The following is a 17,942-nucleotide window of genomic DNA, read 5'->3' on the forward strand; positions in this document are numbered from 1 at the left end:
AATTGCAAGGTTAACCTAGGGAAAAATATTAATTCATAAGTCTAAGTTGTTATGTGTTATGTCTTGATCTCAATATATATATATATATTTTTTTAAATTATTTTTAATATTATTTATCCGTCTTGGTCAAAAGTATAAGTAAGAATTATCAGTATAACAAAATTTAAAAACTAATTTTATTTTATGATAAAAGAAAATTCTAATATTTTCACTGTAAAATAAATACTACAATCGCTTTGTGTTGAATCAAACGTTGCATGTAAAAATGCAGTAAAAATGTCTATTCACAAAATAACATATAATCGAAATCAGCAAATTCTTCATAGGACAATCTAATGAATGCAATCAACAAATCTAATACCGATTGATTTTGCAGGTAATAAGAGAACAACTGAAAAGTTCTGTACCAGTAAAAACTTGGCTTTTTTTAAAGGTTTGTTCACCGTTATAAAAGAGTAACGTTTCAATATTTCGTCTATTTAGTCTATCTAATATTAATCTATACACTATAAATTTCATTCTAATTATATTGTTAAGTTTTTGTTCTCCCAACATGGTTGCATTAAAACATTTGAGTTAACAACTATTCACTATTTTACTGGCCCAAAAATATTTTTAATTTTAACGGTATATCATACATATTATTATGGATTTTCTCGTACTGAATGCATTTATTATGGGGGAGAATAAAAATTAATTTTATTTGTTTCCCCTTTTTTAACCTATTTGTTAACCTATTATTCATTATTGTTTATATATTAGTTATTAAATAACATATTGTATTGAACTAAGTAATTTGTAATAAATATCTCTTACACATTACAATTATACCTTAGTTAGATTTATATTTGAATTGAACAAGAACTACATAGTAACACAATGTTCATCTTTCCCTCTAAATTGTATCATTAATATTGATATTTATTAGCAGCTCGTTTTAAATTAATAAATGTATTATAATATATTTCATTTTTATTTGGTGGCTATAAAGTATGGAGTTAGATACCTCTTTTACTAACATGCTTTAAAACTAACTAAATTATGTTGGTAGACAACATAGAATATGTAAACTGACTTTATCAGCACAATACAATTTAGAAGAACAAACGTTCTTAAGCAATTCATATTAATATAATAACGTCAATCAAAAGGAAATCGCTTGGGTTGGCAAATCAGGACTGCAATTTGCTAACAGATGGAGTTTTCGAACATAATGTTAATCGTACAGAACTGTTGTACGTCTCCGCCGTTGTGACAATGCAGGCGCGAGACATAAGTATGACCCTGTGTACAAAATAAAAATAAGGGTGCTAACTTTTGACTATTCTACCCTTAGAATTGTCCTCGATCCGAGTCAAATAAGAGAACGACTTGCTTCAAAAAAATAATACAATATAATATTTTCATAATTAATAATACATTAAAAAATCAACAACATAAAATAAAAAGAATAATATAACAATACATCTTATACCTCGAATTTTCTCCTCAAATTCAGCGTATTGAATAAACAAACTAATAATAATTATTACAAGCAATACTGATAAAATAGTTTCACGTCATGATACGTGCATAAGTAAGTATTTACACAAGTTTAAAACCGTTGAACTGTTGGGTACGTGGTAACGACTAACAAATTGGGTGGTTCGGATGTTTTATCTCAAACTAATGGTTCTTTTACCTCTGGATGATCTTCTTCAAGTTGAGTGTCTTAAGCTGTCGATCTTTCCCTCTCCGGATGTTCCTCTTTGTTAGACTTACCACCTTCATCACCTCACATTTGTTTTTACTTAATTCCTACTACGATTAACCACCGATACATATAATATTAAAATACAGCGTACAAAAAAATTAAATGCATTGAATGAATACACTGATATCACGGCAACCAATAATTATTATTATATAATAACTTTAAACCCATGGCAACCCATGGCAACAAAAACTTCCACCGTAAACCTCTAAATCCCCGTTTGAGCGAACCTCCTGGTTGGACCTAGGGGGATGATTTGAGAATATAAACTATCCGAGGCGTCACCCAAATGCATAAAAAAAAATTCATTCAAATCGGTCCAACCGTTTAGGAATTTAGTTATAACACACGTACAGTAGAATTATATATTATATAAAGATAACTTATTATTTTATAATAATATAATAATATTATAAAAAAATCGTATGATCTCAATACTTTAAAAGAATCGATTCAAATAAATTTTTTTGAGTAATGTTAAATAAGTGATTATTATTATTGATTGGGCCGGGTACGTACAAAAATAGTCCGTGGTGCCCGGTCACCAGATGCTTCGCACGCACTCTGTACACACCGACCGACCTGTGCTATGATGTGTATTTATGTATAGCACTCAACAGAAAGTGGACAGGGTCGCCGAGCAAATCCTGTGAGTGCTAGAGTGTGGTAGGTGTGTAAATGTGTGTATATAGGTGTGTGTGCTACAATTAAAATAATAATAAGAAATAACACGGTTTCGAGAAATAAGTCCTGTTGTATTATTGGTAGCAAAATCATAATATGGACAGCAACATAATCATATGTATATAGAATATAAACAACACGGCACTCTTGTACCAACAATATAAAAAAGGTGGATAAGTGGATGTCGCTCTGCTGTACAGTAGGTTACAAGTGGGTCACTGTAATGGATGGTGTTAAATTTGAATTCAATGATATAATATTGTATAAGAAAAACGATTCTGAGCGAAAACGGTCGGTCAGCCTATGATAGGAGCCTATGAAATAAGTATATTTGATGATATTATTGTGAATAAAGTAATTTATATATAACCTATTTACGTGGAGCCTTGTTTTAAATTTTCAATCCTTAGCCATAAAAGTTAAACATTTTATACATTTTTAACCACAAAATAATTAATAAATTATAAATTTGATAAATGTTGTCAAAATTTGAACTTTAAATGCTTATAAAAAAAAATTGTGCATATGTATTTTTAATATTTTTGAACTACTATTAGAATGATATATCAGGAGCCTTATATTAAATTTTCACGCTTTTTTACCCAGCAAATAAAATTTTATTGATATTTATAGAAAAAAAAACTAAAAAAATTTAAAACTGACAATGTCCGTAAGCAGATCAAAAAGAGTCAAAATATTTTCAAAATTTTATGGTGTATAGAAAATGCTAATATAAACATTTAGTGAAATTTTCAAGTATCTACAGTCATTCGTTTTTTAATTACAATAAAATAAGAAAATTGTTACATGAGAAATCGAGTGAATATCAAATGTTGTAAAAATATAAATTTCAGACGCTCGTAAAAGTTTAATTTAAGTTTCTTGTAGACATTTTTTTTTGATAAAGGTAGACAAACTTATGAGTAATCTTCTATTACATTTTAAAATCTTAGATTTAAAAAGAAAAATTTTTAGGAATACTCAACTCAACAAATAATTTGCTAATTTTTGTGATTTTTCGGTATTTTGTCAACATTTGAACTTTAAATGCTTATAAATAAAAACTGTGACTAAGGATTTTTAATTTTTTTCATCTGGCTTTTAAATAATAACCTAGGAGCCTTCTATTAAATTTTCAAGCTTTTTACTCAACAGATAAAATTGTATTGATATTTATAGAAAAAAAAAACTTAAAAAATTGAAAACTGGATACCAACTAGATTCACTTTCCTATCAGAAAACTGTTCTAAAATGTGATGACAGACACAAAAAAAAAACACATCATTGTAATATCAATACATTCATCGCTTCGCTCAGAATCTATAACTACTAAATTATTTCGTTTTGCGTTACATTAGAATCACTACGTTATTAAGACGTTTGCAAGTCCTGATTGTTACTGAGTAAGCAATCTATATTTTACATTGCTTATTTAATTTTTAAAACCAGAATATTTTTTTAGTGATCTTAATAGTTTATCAAAAAGGAAATTTGAACGAGTATAGTATTAAGATTTTAAAGTATGGATGATTGGATATAAATGTTGTTGTTCTATGAGCTACTCGTACACTGCTTAAATAATCTTATTGAAAACAAATTTGAAAATGTACAACTATTTCTCTGTTGAAGTTGTTTTAAAGTCGATAAAAAGAACACATACATTAATAGTTTATACATATATTTTTATAATTATATATATGTACAATAGCTATTTCATTTTGTAAGTTATTAGCGGTACCTATTGCTAATATTTTATCTTATATTTTTAACTATAATACTAATTGTTGGAATTTTTTTTGTAAATCATTATGCGTTTCAAATGACCGTGCGTATCTATATGAGATGCATAGATAAATAACATAATAAAAAGAATGTATCTAGAATTAGCTAAACTCTATTTAAACTCATACACTAATGTATTTATAATCAGTACATAAGGATGTGCAATTTCTTAATAAAGCTCCTTTTAACTACATTAAAATCACTCATTGGAAACTATTTTGCGGTTCCGAGATATGTACAATAAGTGAACTTTTGACATAACATGTATACGAATTAATGAACAATCGTTGGTACACCAATTTGGGGTCAAAAACTCGATTGTAAAAAACGTGAGGGATGCTGCAGGACGGTGTAACGTTACATTAGCACCTCCGTAAAAATTAGTTATGGGACGTGTACGATTTTTCATATTAGCATAGTTTTATTCGGAAACTGTTATTTATACACACATTTTTAGATTTTTATAATTAGCATAAATTACATACACGTTATATAATGTCAATTTGAGTAAGGATTATTAATTCAATTTGAATAAGTAATAATATGAAACTTGTACCTAGTTATAAGAAAAATTGTATTAAATGTTCAATTTTTCAACTGGCGAAGAAAAACTACAACTAAAAATGTTTAATAGGTACATCACCTGAGTAAATAACTAGTATGCAAATTTTGCACGCTGCAGTGTCTCTATAGATTTTCAACATATGTGTAATCAAAATAAAAAACATGGCATAGAAAAAAAACAGTTTTTATTACAACCGATTTTGTTTTTTTGATAGAATTCAAATACGAATTACCTGTGGATAATCGACCTTTTTGCAAAATATTTATATTAGCATTTCTATACACCCCTTTTCAAAATAGTTTGACCATTTTCGAAATTAAATTTAAAGTTCTTCGCAATCATATAGAAAACCTGGTTATCAATTTTCAAAATTGCATAGTTCAGTTAATTAAAAAAAAAAGATAATATTGAATTTACAAATATTTTTTTACGTGCATCTGATGTTAATATTTGTCGAATTTTGACGGATATTCATGCATAAAATAAAAATGTCTCATTAAACGATTTTTATATTTTTATAATTATAAAACAAATAACTGTAAATAAATGACTTCATCTACACAATATGGTATAATTTTATATCCAATCAACTGTATTATCATTTATTTAATTTATTCAAAGCCTGGAAGATCAAGAACCGACTAAATATTTATTCTTTGACAGGTATTCCAAAATACATGGGAATTTTACAATTTTGATTTCTGGAAAGCATACGTTAGTATTTATCGAAAGAGTTTAATTAAAATTATGAGAAAATTAAACTTCCCGTATAAATTGATAAAGTTTTCGAGATCAATATTATAGAGAAATGTGTAAACCATATCGAATTTAAATTCTTTATTCTTTATTATTATTTATTAAACAGTATAATTTTTGTTTCAATGAAATTTGTATTATATAAAATAAGTTATCAAAATAACTTATAACTCCATACGATTTTTGTGATGGGGTTCACTTTGAAATGTTTGGTGACTTATTTATCTATATTGTATGCATTGAAAATAGTTAATAATCCATCTAAACGTTCTTGTTCCATCGATCTTTATATTATATATTTTGTCAATTGAAAAAAAAACATTAATATAATTTTGTATGAACGATTGAAATAAAATGAATATAAAGCATACAATGTCTAAACATTATAGCTTATAATTCCTCATTTGAATTACGCTATGTCCTTTTAAAGTTTTAAATGATACTATTATAATTTAATGTAGTTATAGTAATTTAGTAGTTTAAAACCACCAAAAAATTTTAAAGGTTTATTTTTTTTATGGTTCTTCTATTATACATTTTTTCATAGCATGTTAATTTTTTTACTATCATTTATTTTCTGTCTATGGCATTGTACCAAGCCATGCGTTGGATTTAATATTAAAAATACCATATTTACTCAAGCGTTAAAAAATGTGGAACATTGTGCAACAAATGGAAAATAATATTATTCTCTTTTGTGTTAAATAAATAGACAACTTAATGTGAAAATTATTAATTAATTTGCGCTGAGAAGCTATGGATTAGAAGCAGTTCGTTTATAAGAGAAATCAAGAAACGTTATTTTATTAACGTTAACAATATTTTCATTATTTTCTTATATTAAATGAAAATGTTTTTTTTTAAGAATAGTTTAATAACGTTAACAATTTTAAGTGTTGCAATTTGGGTTATGCCAGTTATTTCAAATTCAAATGAGGAAATAGGTATGAAATAATATATTGATAATTGATATATTATGATTATATATGTACAGTAGAACCTCGATTATCCGAACCTCTTGAAACGGTACGTCTGGATAGACGGCCCGCGTCGTAAATGAATAATGTGGTTTTTTGGTAATCAAATATGTCTATTGTTCATTAAATGCTTATTTGATATTTAATACAATATTGAGGCAGTAAAGCGTCGATGTGTGCCGACCAGACTTGAATAAGTGAGCCGGCACAATCGGGGGCGCTTGGGTATTGGTCGGGCACTCGCCGGACCCTATCTATACAACGGGATAATATTTTGAATATACAAATCAAAGTGTAGGCTGGGGAGCCGGCCGTCGTCGGTACAAACTTATGTCAAGCGGTATCCCGACGACGAACCTGGCCCGGGTCGGACAACTTAGTCAAGTGCCGAAGTCAGGTCGGTGGTGGCCCTAAAAAGGGCCATTTTGTGGTATATCGCCGGAAGTCGAGTTGTCCGTTGATCCCGGGTGCTGGGATGGTCCGACGACGGGCAGTGATTGGTCGGTGTCGTCGTTGATATGGATTTCACGCTGTTGAACGGCACCCACGTAGAATATTGGTACAATAGTCGATTGACAGGTTTGCACGATCTCACGTTGTTGAACTAAGCCCGCAGCCGGATAGCGGAGTCTCGTCGTTGGTTGATTGTTAAATGATGTTTGCAGCCGCGTATCGGCGTGGTCATCAATTGTCAGCGATCGAATAATGCTTGCAGCCGGGAATTGGCGTTGTCGTCGGGCTTCAACGGCCGGACGATGCTTGCAACCGCGGGGCGGTGTTTCGTCGGTAGTCAGAGGTCGGACGACGCTTGCAGCCGTGGAACGGTGTGATCGTCGGGCTTCGTCGGCCGGACGATGCTTGCAACCGCGGGGCGGTGTTTCGTCGGTAGTCAGAGGTCGGACGACGCTTGCAGCCGTGGAACGGTGTGATCGTCGAGCTTCGGCGGTAGGACGATGTTTGCAACCGTGGAGCGGCGTTTCGTCTGCAGTCGGCGGTCGGTGTTGAGAGTCCTGGTCTTCTGGCTGTCGGAACGTTTCTTGTAGATGTTGACAGTTTGAAGGTTTGGAATAGACTGACTAAGTTATCGAAACCGTCCGGTATATATACCCTTTTCGATAACTTAGTCCGTCGCTGATTGGTTCATGCTTTGCTTGTAACAGATGAACACCACACCGTTGTATTGTCGTTTGCCTTTACTCGGTGTGGTTTTCATCTGTCAAAATGTTCCTTTTTAACCATTCGTTTGTTTGTTTTGATAAAACCCTTTTTTATTATGTAATGGGTATGTTTATTCCGTAACACTCTGTTATACGAACCCTCTATTATCCAAACTATAATTAGCGTATACGAACGTTCTGTTATCCGAACATGAAAACTTGTATCCGATAATTATGTCAAAAAAATAAAATAAATGTCATGTATTTAATTATGTATTTATTTATTTCTAATAATGTATGTATATACCTAATGTATTTCTAATAATTTAATGTATTTCTGATAATGTAATGTAATATGTAATGCAATTCTAATAAAATATTTATAATAATAATAAATATTTAATTATAAAAATAATAAATAATTAATACATAATATTATAAACATTTTTTATTTTATATTTCCAATATCCGAACTTTTGCGTATCCAAACTAGGTGCGGTCCCAATTAGTTCGGATAATCGAGGTTCTACTGTATTATGATTTTTTATTCTGTTGATATTTATCAGCATTGGTTTGTAACCTATTTTAAAATTTAATTAAAAAATAAAACCAAATATTATTATGTTATTATAACCTTAGAAAAAAACAAAATGTATGCTATTTATTATATTGTATATAATATTATGATGTAGGTAAAACATTTGTTCTACCTAAAGATTTCAATTATTTGTTTTTTTTGATTTAAATAGAATATTTTACATTGTCTGTACATTAAATTCGTATAAATTCATTTCAGTACCTATGTATCCAGTTGAATATTATATTGTTATTTGTATTTTGTAGTAAATAGACAATAATGACTAAGACAAATCTATTTTTTATTTTCAGCCACATGTCTAAGTAATATTACACGTTAAAAATGTATAAATAAATTATTACCTAACTTTAAATATTTATGATATCCCGTATAACTAAAAAAATCAAAAGTTTGATTTATTATTATTTGAGATTTTTGACTATTATTCCAACTGTCCATTTACTTCTTCTTCTTCTTCTTCTTGAAGTTCCTATCCGTTTCGGATGTTAGAAATCATATTGAATATTGCTTCTCTTTCTACCGATGGCGATGATCGAAATAGTTCAATTGATGTTGTATTAAACCAGTCCCGGAGATTTTTTAGCCAAGATATCCTTCTACCAGCACTTTTCTTGCCATCTATTTTTCCTTGAAGTATAAGTTGCAGCAACCCATATCTAGGGTTATTTCTCATTATGTAACCTATTATGTAATTTCCGTGTGTTTATAGTCTTCAGTTATTCTTTTTCCTTTTGCATTCTTTGTAGTACACACACGTTGGACACTCGATCTGTCCATGATATATTTAGGAATATACTTTCTTCTTCAATGTTTCAGTTAATGTCCATGTTTCGGCACCATATAATAAAATGGGAAATAATATTCTTATCTTAGTGCCCAGTGAAAAATCATGGCATTTAAGTATCTTAGACATTTTTACGAATGCACCTCGGCCATCTCAATCTGACATTTAACTTACATCCCATGTTCCCAGTCCTCGTTTACCCATGTACCAAGATATTTATAATTTTGAACCTTTTATATTTGCTGTCCCCATTTGGGGAGGGGGGGAGTAAAAATGGGAAAAGTGGACTGACCGATTATAAAGGGTAAACGTAGGGTCCATAGATTGCAGAACGTGGACACTTTGTACTACAGTGAGTACCGCTTAATGTGATCACATTGGTTCAGGTCATTTTGATTCTATTAACCAGTTGATTCCATAAGGCATATTTTTTTTCAATATTATATTTGGTTTGGGATTTTAATTTTTGATTCCAATAAACGGTTGATTCTATAAACCAGAGATCACATTAAGCGGAATCTACAGTATTATTATTATTATTTTTTTTTTATTAAATACGGGAGTAGCCCAAAGATAGATCTTACATACAAATACCAAATCAGCGGAAGTGGAACGGAACCAGGTGCTTAAATTAGAGTGATAGCGATGAGTGGAAATTAGCAAGGCGCATCATGTAGTGAATCGGATTGTTTGAGCTGTAGTTGGTAGCGTGCTTAGGAATAGAAAAAGTGGTGGAAGAGTGGGTTTGACGTGGAGGGACGCGAAAGTTCATCAGAGAATGGAGTGTAGGAGCGTCGGCAGGGCCGTAAATGAGGTTCTTGAGAAAGTTCAAGTTCAGAGTCAGAGGTTGTGTGAGGATCCCAGAGAACAGGAACCATATTCAAGCAAGGGTCGTACTAATGAGCAATAAAGAGCCTTTAGCGGAGTGGTAAGCTTAAAGTCTGACGATATTCGTTTTACAAATCCTAAAGACATATGTGAAACCATGTGATCTTATTTTCCCCAGGTTTTGTAAAACTGTAAAACCGAATTGAGACAATAAGATCAAGTAGTCTTACTGTCCTTTTCCTGATAAGCTAATCTAGATACGGTATTTTTTCATCTAAGATTACATTCGATACCTAACGTCAACAATATTAACCTAGATAAGATAAGATATCAAAAGTTATTATCTAGATTATCTCATCACTGATTGTAATTTATAAGTCTTTAAAACAATATTTATTGACCCCTGATTGGATAATTAGGGATAAGTGAACCATTCAAATAAATAATAATCAATTGTTTATTGTCCTACTCAATCATAGTAGAATATACATTTATATGGTTACTTTTAAAATGTTATAGAGATTATGAACAATTTATCTGGATATACTATTAGTAAGTTCATTTTAATTAACAGATAATTTGTACATTTTATAGTTATTTCATCATTTTTTTTTAAAGTAGGTAAATAAGACATAACTCATTATAACCATTGATTTTATGATCTTGACGGTAAATTTAAGTTACCTATTGTACTTTTACGCAAGACTTAGATATTATTTGGGCATAACACAGAAAAATATATATATAAATGTATGAAGTATTATTTTACAAATTATTTTCTGACTAAGAAATTGGATGGATGAATTACAATATTTGTATGAATGATAAAATATATGCTTCATTGTGGTTTTAGGCTTCCAAAAAATTCTCATAAGTCATTCGTGAATCGTGTTTATTATTTAATCTGTAAATCTTAGTAAAAAATATACTTTAAAATATTTTGGTAGTTTTAGATTTTTGTAAATACATTTATACCTTGTTTGATAATCGAGGGTGTTGGGTAAAAGACCAGTCGTATTATATATACGATGAAAATTTCAGGGTACCACTAGAATTCCGGTACATAGGCAACCTCATGTGCTCGGTTGACTTTAACGGTGATTCAGAATAGGTAGGCAACCAAATATGCCCACGACGTATCCACGTGACGGCGGCGGTGGTGGCACACAACAAACGAGGAACGCATGGAAGAAAAGTGGTTCAAAGGGATAAAGGACGGTGCAGCTTAAGTATGGGGCCGGGGTCCCTGTCGTCTGATTGGTCTGGTGCAATAACTACAGGGTGCAATTACAATTTAGGGTGAACTTAAAAATACTTAATTCTATGGCAGGTGAAGGTCCGGTCCGGTGAGAACTGCAGTCCGACGACTTGGGTAGCCACTTACACAACGCATCGGGTTGCTGGCGGACTTACGCGGTCGAATCAGTCCCGAACACGGGCAAATAATAATAATAATAGATTCCCCACGGTGGCTGGCAGGAATGACGTACTAATATACATGTACTCACTCGATCGAATGCGGATCCCTAGACGACAGGCATTAAATGTGGCAGGACGTCGGAGTTGGACGGTAGACGTAATGTCAACGAAGGTTCCAGTAACAAAAAACCGCATATGATTTGGATTTACCACAATGGCGTGTACATAGATTTTATTGAATGATTTTAAACGAAACAATGAAATAGAACGTCTCGAGTATGGTGTATGTACGACGAGACGAGCGAGAGAGTGTACAAAATGGTACGAATGGTACAACAATAACAAAAAAGAAATTGATATTATCATTAAAACGATATCAATAGTACATAATAAATAAATTAAAATAATGATAATTATAAGATAGATAGGAATAATTAATGGCGCACGTACGGAAAGGAAGACAGATAAAATACCGATTACCGCACAGGCACGCAGAGCTTGCGGGGGTTCAGTCGTGAACGATAATATAATTTACGATGTGTCGTAACATACCTATCAATACTTTCCAAGTTGTAATGGGGGATGTTTGAACCCTAAAAACCCTCTCTCCCGTGTTTAAAGCGGCCCTGTATGAAATAGTATTATAATAACTCTGTTGCTTGTGCAACTTTATAATTAATTAGTTGACAGAACAACAAGGGTTTGATGGATATAAATCATTAATAAAAGTCAAATTCAAAGTTTATCATGGTAATGAAGTGTGATCTACCGTCGAATGACGTTAAACCGTAGGTATTGGTGTTAAATAAGTAACACGTAGATTACGTATACTAAGATTACCGATTTATTAAATTAGACACTTGTTGTAATAATGTATATAATGCTTTTATAAGTTGATATTAATACTAAATATTTAAATTAAACACAAAAGAATTAATGTATATAATTAATGTAATGAATCTATATAAATACTGACACTGAGAGAGGTTCTGATTAAAACTATTTGAGGTTCTGTAATAAACTATAAAAGATGCTCTGACCAGTAACGCGGGTGTTACTCACTCTTTCGACCTTACACGACTGCCGTCCGCCAGGCGAGGCCCGCCGCAACGGTCCGTCCAGGCCTCTAAGAATGTGCTGACCCAGCCCTTTCGGTCACGTAGACTATCGTGAGAACCGAATCGGTCACACACTCGTCTTACCCCGAGTCAACACATTTATCCCTATATATGTATTACATACATACATACATACATACATACATACATACATACATACGCGTGCTTGCATATACAAAAGTAATACACTCTCTGGACATACGATTAAGGGGATTATTGTAACCATAGGATGTACGATGAAATGGAATTTCAAACGTGGGACGAAAACGTGATTGATACTGAGGTGCTTGGAAGACAAAAATTATGAAAACTATGAAAATTCAAACCATGTATAATTTTTAATGTTTAATTATTTATAAGATTACATAATCTGAGAAAACTTTGCGGAGGGCACCCATCTGGTGGTTGAACCCTTAACCCTTGACCCCCTCTCGAATTACTGCCTTGAAATAGGGATCTATAAACGAAAAGCTAATGTTACATTATTTATTATATTGGGGTTGGTAATGTCTTTGTAAAAACATACATTTAATTCAGAACGAAACCGTTCTAATAAAGTGGAAAAATTATATTAACAACCAAAAGGTTCTATCTGAAGAACTTTTTGCTTCTTAGCGGAAATTTCTTACAATTTTGTTTTTTTTTACGTTACATTTTGATTAAAAAAAAACAAATGACTGTTGTTAACGCAGAACAACTTTGTGAATTTTTAGATTATCGTTATAAATCATTCATTACAAAAAAAGATAATACAGTTTGAAGTGGAAAATAGTTTAAAATGGCTCTCCTGAACAATTTGATATTTTGAGATAGCACCATTTGGTTCTGAGCCCACGAAATTGTGAATAATAGTGTAATCTAATTAATATGGGAAGTATAGAACATTAGAGCAGAGCCCCCCACGACAATGTTAGCAATTTATAATATTGTAGCACCCCCAAGATTTGCACCACTGGTGTACCTACGTGTGTTAGTAAGATAATCTAAATTAAGAGAAGCTTGAACTGAAGAAAGAGATACTAACTAAGGTGAATTAATGTTGAAATGTACATTATGCTGATAAGTTATAAGCAATAATATAAATTTCTTCTTTGGACTCCCTCGATCGCTCTGATTAGACCTGTCTGAGAAGGATTTACATATTATAGTATTATTATTAATTATTATTAGAATAGTTTGTAAATTGGTCATATGATGCTGATCATAACCTCAATAAAATCATAATCAATTTTATTTGTAGTTGTGTACTTATTGTAAATAGTAATGATGTTGTCTACTAAATATTATTTTTCACTTTTTATAGATAATTCTGGTAAGTTAATTGTTTATCATATTATTATGTTTCATACTTGCATAAGTTATGAAGTGGCATACCTAAAATATACTTTTGTATTCTGTCTCAAATCTGTAAATAGTTATTATGTTGTCAACTAAATATTATTTCTTACTTTTTATAGCTAAATATGGTAAGTTAAATTTTTATCATGTATTAATATATTGCATAATTTATAGAGTTGCATACCTAAAATATAGTTTTGTCTCCTGTTTCAAATCTATAAACATTTATTATATTGTAAACTAAATATTACTTCTATTTGTTTATTTATTTATAAATTACGGCAGTAATAAATGTAATTGAATATTATTTTTAGATTGTAAGAATTTGGTAGTTTTAAGGCTACCAAAAACTACCCACGACAAAAGGGGAACACTTTTGTCGTGACCTATGAGCCGCACCGCGTGTGACCCGAGGGCCAAGTCGGTGGAGCTCATAGGCTTTGTACACGCATCCGCAAGTGAAGGCGGAAGATTTATTTTAAAGGGGAAAAAAAAAGTTGTTTCAAAAAATAATAAATAGTAGTGTTAGGGTAATCATGAGGTTTCATTTATTTCTTACATGGGCACATTGCAATTACAAAATAAATAAGAATTTTCAGCACATTTTGTCCGGCCCACTGGAGGCGGCACACCATATTACTCATGGTGTGTCCTCACGGGGTTACCTGGAAAATGTGTGTGTGGAGGCTCGTTACAGCCGGGATGTTTCATACAAAGGGGAATGGGGATAAAAAAGGACCCGCGTCTTGCGACGCCTCACTGGATAACACACAGATTATATAAAGTTAGTTTTACATGATCTGTGGCCTACGTGCAAGGAAGGGGGGCAGGGGGAAAAACTAGACATATTACGACGTGTGGTGTACTGGTGTTCCGATGTTGACTGAAGTTGGTTGGGCAGCCTCGCCCGTCACCCGGGCCCTCGTGAGTGTACTTAGCCCATCATGACGGCGTGACGTGGGTGTCAAACAAAACAAACAACGGCTACACACCGAAAAGGTATGGTGGTTGACTTCTTGTCGACGGTGAAAACGTGGTTGGTTGGCAAATTATTCACGTTACGTCCAAGTGATGAGCGAAGAGCCGTGAAAAAAAACGTTGACCAGTCGAGCCGTTGAGAGAAGTATAAAAAAATTGGTATGATGGTGACGGAGATCGGCTATGGCCCGGCGTTGTTGTTGATTTGTAGTGGGGCAGGTCAGTGTCGTGCTTGAGCGGGAATTGTTTTACAATTGTCTTGGGGGTCAGAAAGCACTGTGTGTGATACCGGTTTCGACAACGACGACGGTGACAGCGACAACAGCCGCCAGCGGCTGCTGGTCGAGTGTGCAAACACTGCTGAGTGCGGGGTCGGGGGGAGAACATACTATTATATAATATTGCTGTTGTTATTGATAATTCTTTTTGCGCGGTAACTGGTAATAATTGTATAATAATAATTTATAAATGATTTATAAGGGGCCCGAAATTCCGTGATGTTACAAGATAGTAAAATTAGTGATACATATATTGATATTACAATGATGTGTGTGTGTGTTTTTTTGTGTAGGACCTCACTTTTTGGGACAGTGAAAAACCTTTAATTTTTTACTTAGATTCTTACCCTTTCTGGTAGAAAAGTGAAACTAGTTGGTAATTTGGGGGCTCAACTAACCTATATTATAATGATTTTATATCATTGAATTCAAATTAAACACAATCGTTACAGCGTCCTCCTAAACACCCGCATACTGTACATTAGAGTGTCACTTGCTCAACTTTTTGATATTTATATATTTATTTATTCTAGAATATACAGGATGAGACCTTTTGTACATAAATAATACAGGTTTATACATAAGTATGAGAAGTTTTTTTCCAAAAATGTTAAGTCCAAAAATCTTGACCTGTTCAAATATTTCACTTAAATGATCAAATATAATTTATTTTTTCTCCCTTCTCTATAATCAACCATTGAGATTATACAGTCAGACAAAATATGCTATGCTCCATTGTAATAACATAACATGCCAATCAGAATTTGAGGCCACCATATGTATTTCCTACTTGATTTGGTCCTTTCATCTTATTCTTGGACTCCCTTGAAGCTTTCTTCCTTGCGGTGTTCTTTAATACTGCTCTCCCTGATCACTTGTTATTACGCTATATAAAATAATATGGATGATAAAGCATCACCTTTTCTCAAACCAGTCATAAGTACTTGTAACTAGTACCTTTTTTAATACAATATTGCCAACTCTTGGTTTTCATGTGTAAGATGTTTACTTCTATCAAGCTAATTAATTTACGGGGTAGTTTGAACTGCCTTAAATAAATAATTTAATAGTTCTGGACAATCAATACAACCATTTATAAGTTTAAATAAACATTTTAAGTAATTTATTTTTCTATTTTCGGATAAACTAACATTATGGAACAAATTTAATAATAGCAGATAAGGATAATGTGGTTCACGAGTAATATTAAATTTGAAGGCAAAAATTGTGTGACATTTTTATCTCTCTTAAAATTTCTTCCATACCTCTTTATAAAATCTCAACTAAAGCTGGATTTTGAAGGTCTATAATGTCAAACGGTTGGTTTTCTCTTACTCTCCTTGTTACTTGTTATCCTTTTAACTTAACTTGTAGTCTACCGAAAAAAGTTATCTTAATCGCTGTTTGGTTTTTACACTAAAATAATATTACTAAATCTTGCGTTTACAAGCAAATTGTCTATTTCGTGGGTCCAAAATGAAAAGGTTCTTAATTATTTTTATGAAATTGTATAGGAGACCAATTTTAAGGTTTGAGTTCAAATATTTTACTCTTGAACAACATTTTTTGAGAATTAAAATTCTAAGGCATACAATGACTTGTATAGTTTAATTCACAACATTATAATAATAATTTGCGGTATTGGTTGGTATACAAACTAATAAAATACAAATTATAAAATGTTAAGTATGAAAAGGTTCTACAATATTAGAACCTTTTCATCCTAAAATAAAAAAATATATATTTCATAAGAACTTTTTCATTCTTATTTATCATTTTTATTATTTTTATAGCTGGATCCTTTTCAGAATAATGCTTTCTCATTGCTACCAATCTTCTAATATGATACAATGTATTAATTATGAAAAATTGAAATCAGTATCTCGATAGTAAAATTCTGTTGAATATGGATAAATGTAATAATTATTAGGTACTATTGGTTGTGATTAGTTTAATTAGAACCTTTTTATACTAACGTATTGTTAATAATAATTTGGTTTCTTTAACCGAGCGTTTTCAGTTCGATTAAATTGTGTTTATAATATAATTGTTGGTGATTTAGAACCTTTTACTTTAAAAAAAATCGTCAATAATTATCGTATAATCATAAATGTTAGCTCAAAAGATGTGCCTTTGCATTCTAAAGCCATTATAATAAAAATATATTTGAAAAAAATGCGATTAACCAGCTTTTAATTTTAGACCCACGTTGTGGCCTTTTTGATGTGTATTTGGTGATCTAAATGTAATATATCTATTAATAATAATCTATTTATGGAAAACAGTATGTACATTGTACATATAGTTATAAATATTAACTAAACATTATCTTTTACAGCACCAAACTGTACGTATTATTTGTTTACTTTTTATACATCACGCATACAACCAACGTTGTAATGTCATTTTGTGTAAAACTATATTTTAAAAGTGTTAGATTCTGAAAAGAGTGAGGAATTATCACTAACAATGTGTTTTATTTATTTCGTGTTTTTAAACATTAAAAATGATTTATTAGCTTCTTTTAGTGTGGATCAATTTAGTATAAATGGTTGTTAAAATTAAAAACAACTATACAACAGCATTTTTGATTGAGCAAACATTTTTTTTATCGACATTAATTTAAAAAAAACTAACAAAAACTTCAAATTTCCTATGCCAATAAATAGCTTAACATGAATAAAAATATTTTTAAACTGTATGGTGTATAGAAAATACTAATATAAACTTTCAGTGAATATTTCATGCATTATGGTAATTTTTTTTGAGTTACACCAAAAACCAAAATCTATTTGATCGAAAAACGATTTTGCGTAAAAATTCCTGTTTTACCTTAATTTTTTTTTTTGTTTTTCCCAGTGCTTTTGAAAAATACTGCTAGTTTTAAATTTTGACCTATTTAAAGCACAAACTAGATTCACTTTCAT

Source organism: Metopolophium dirhodum, chromosome 6 (assembly GCF_019925205.1).
Source record: "Metopolophium dirhodum isolate CAU chromosome 6, ASM1992520v1, whole genome shotgun sequence".
Lineage (NCBI taxonomy): Eukaryota > Metazoa > Arthropoda > Insecta > Hemiptera > Aphididae > Metopolophium > Metopolophium dirhodum.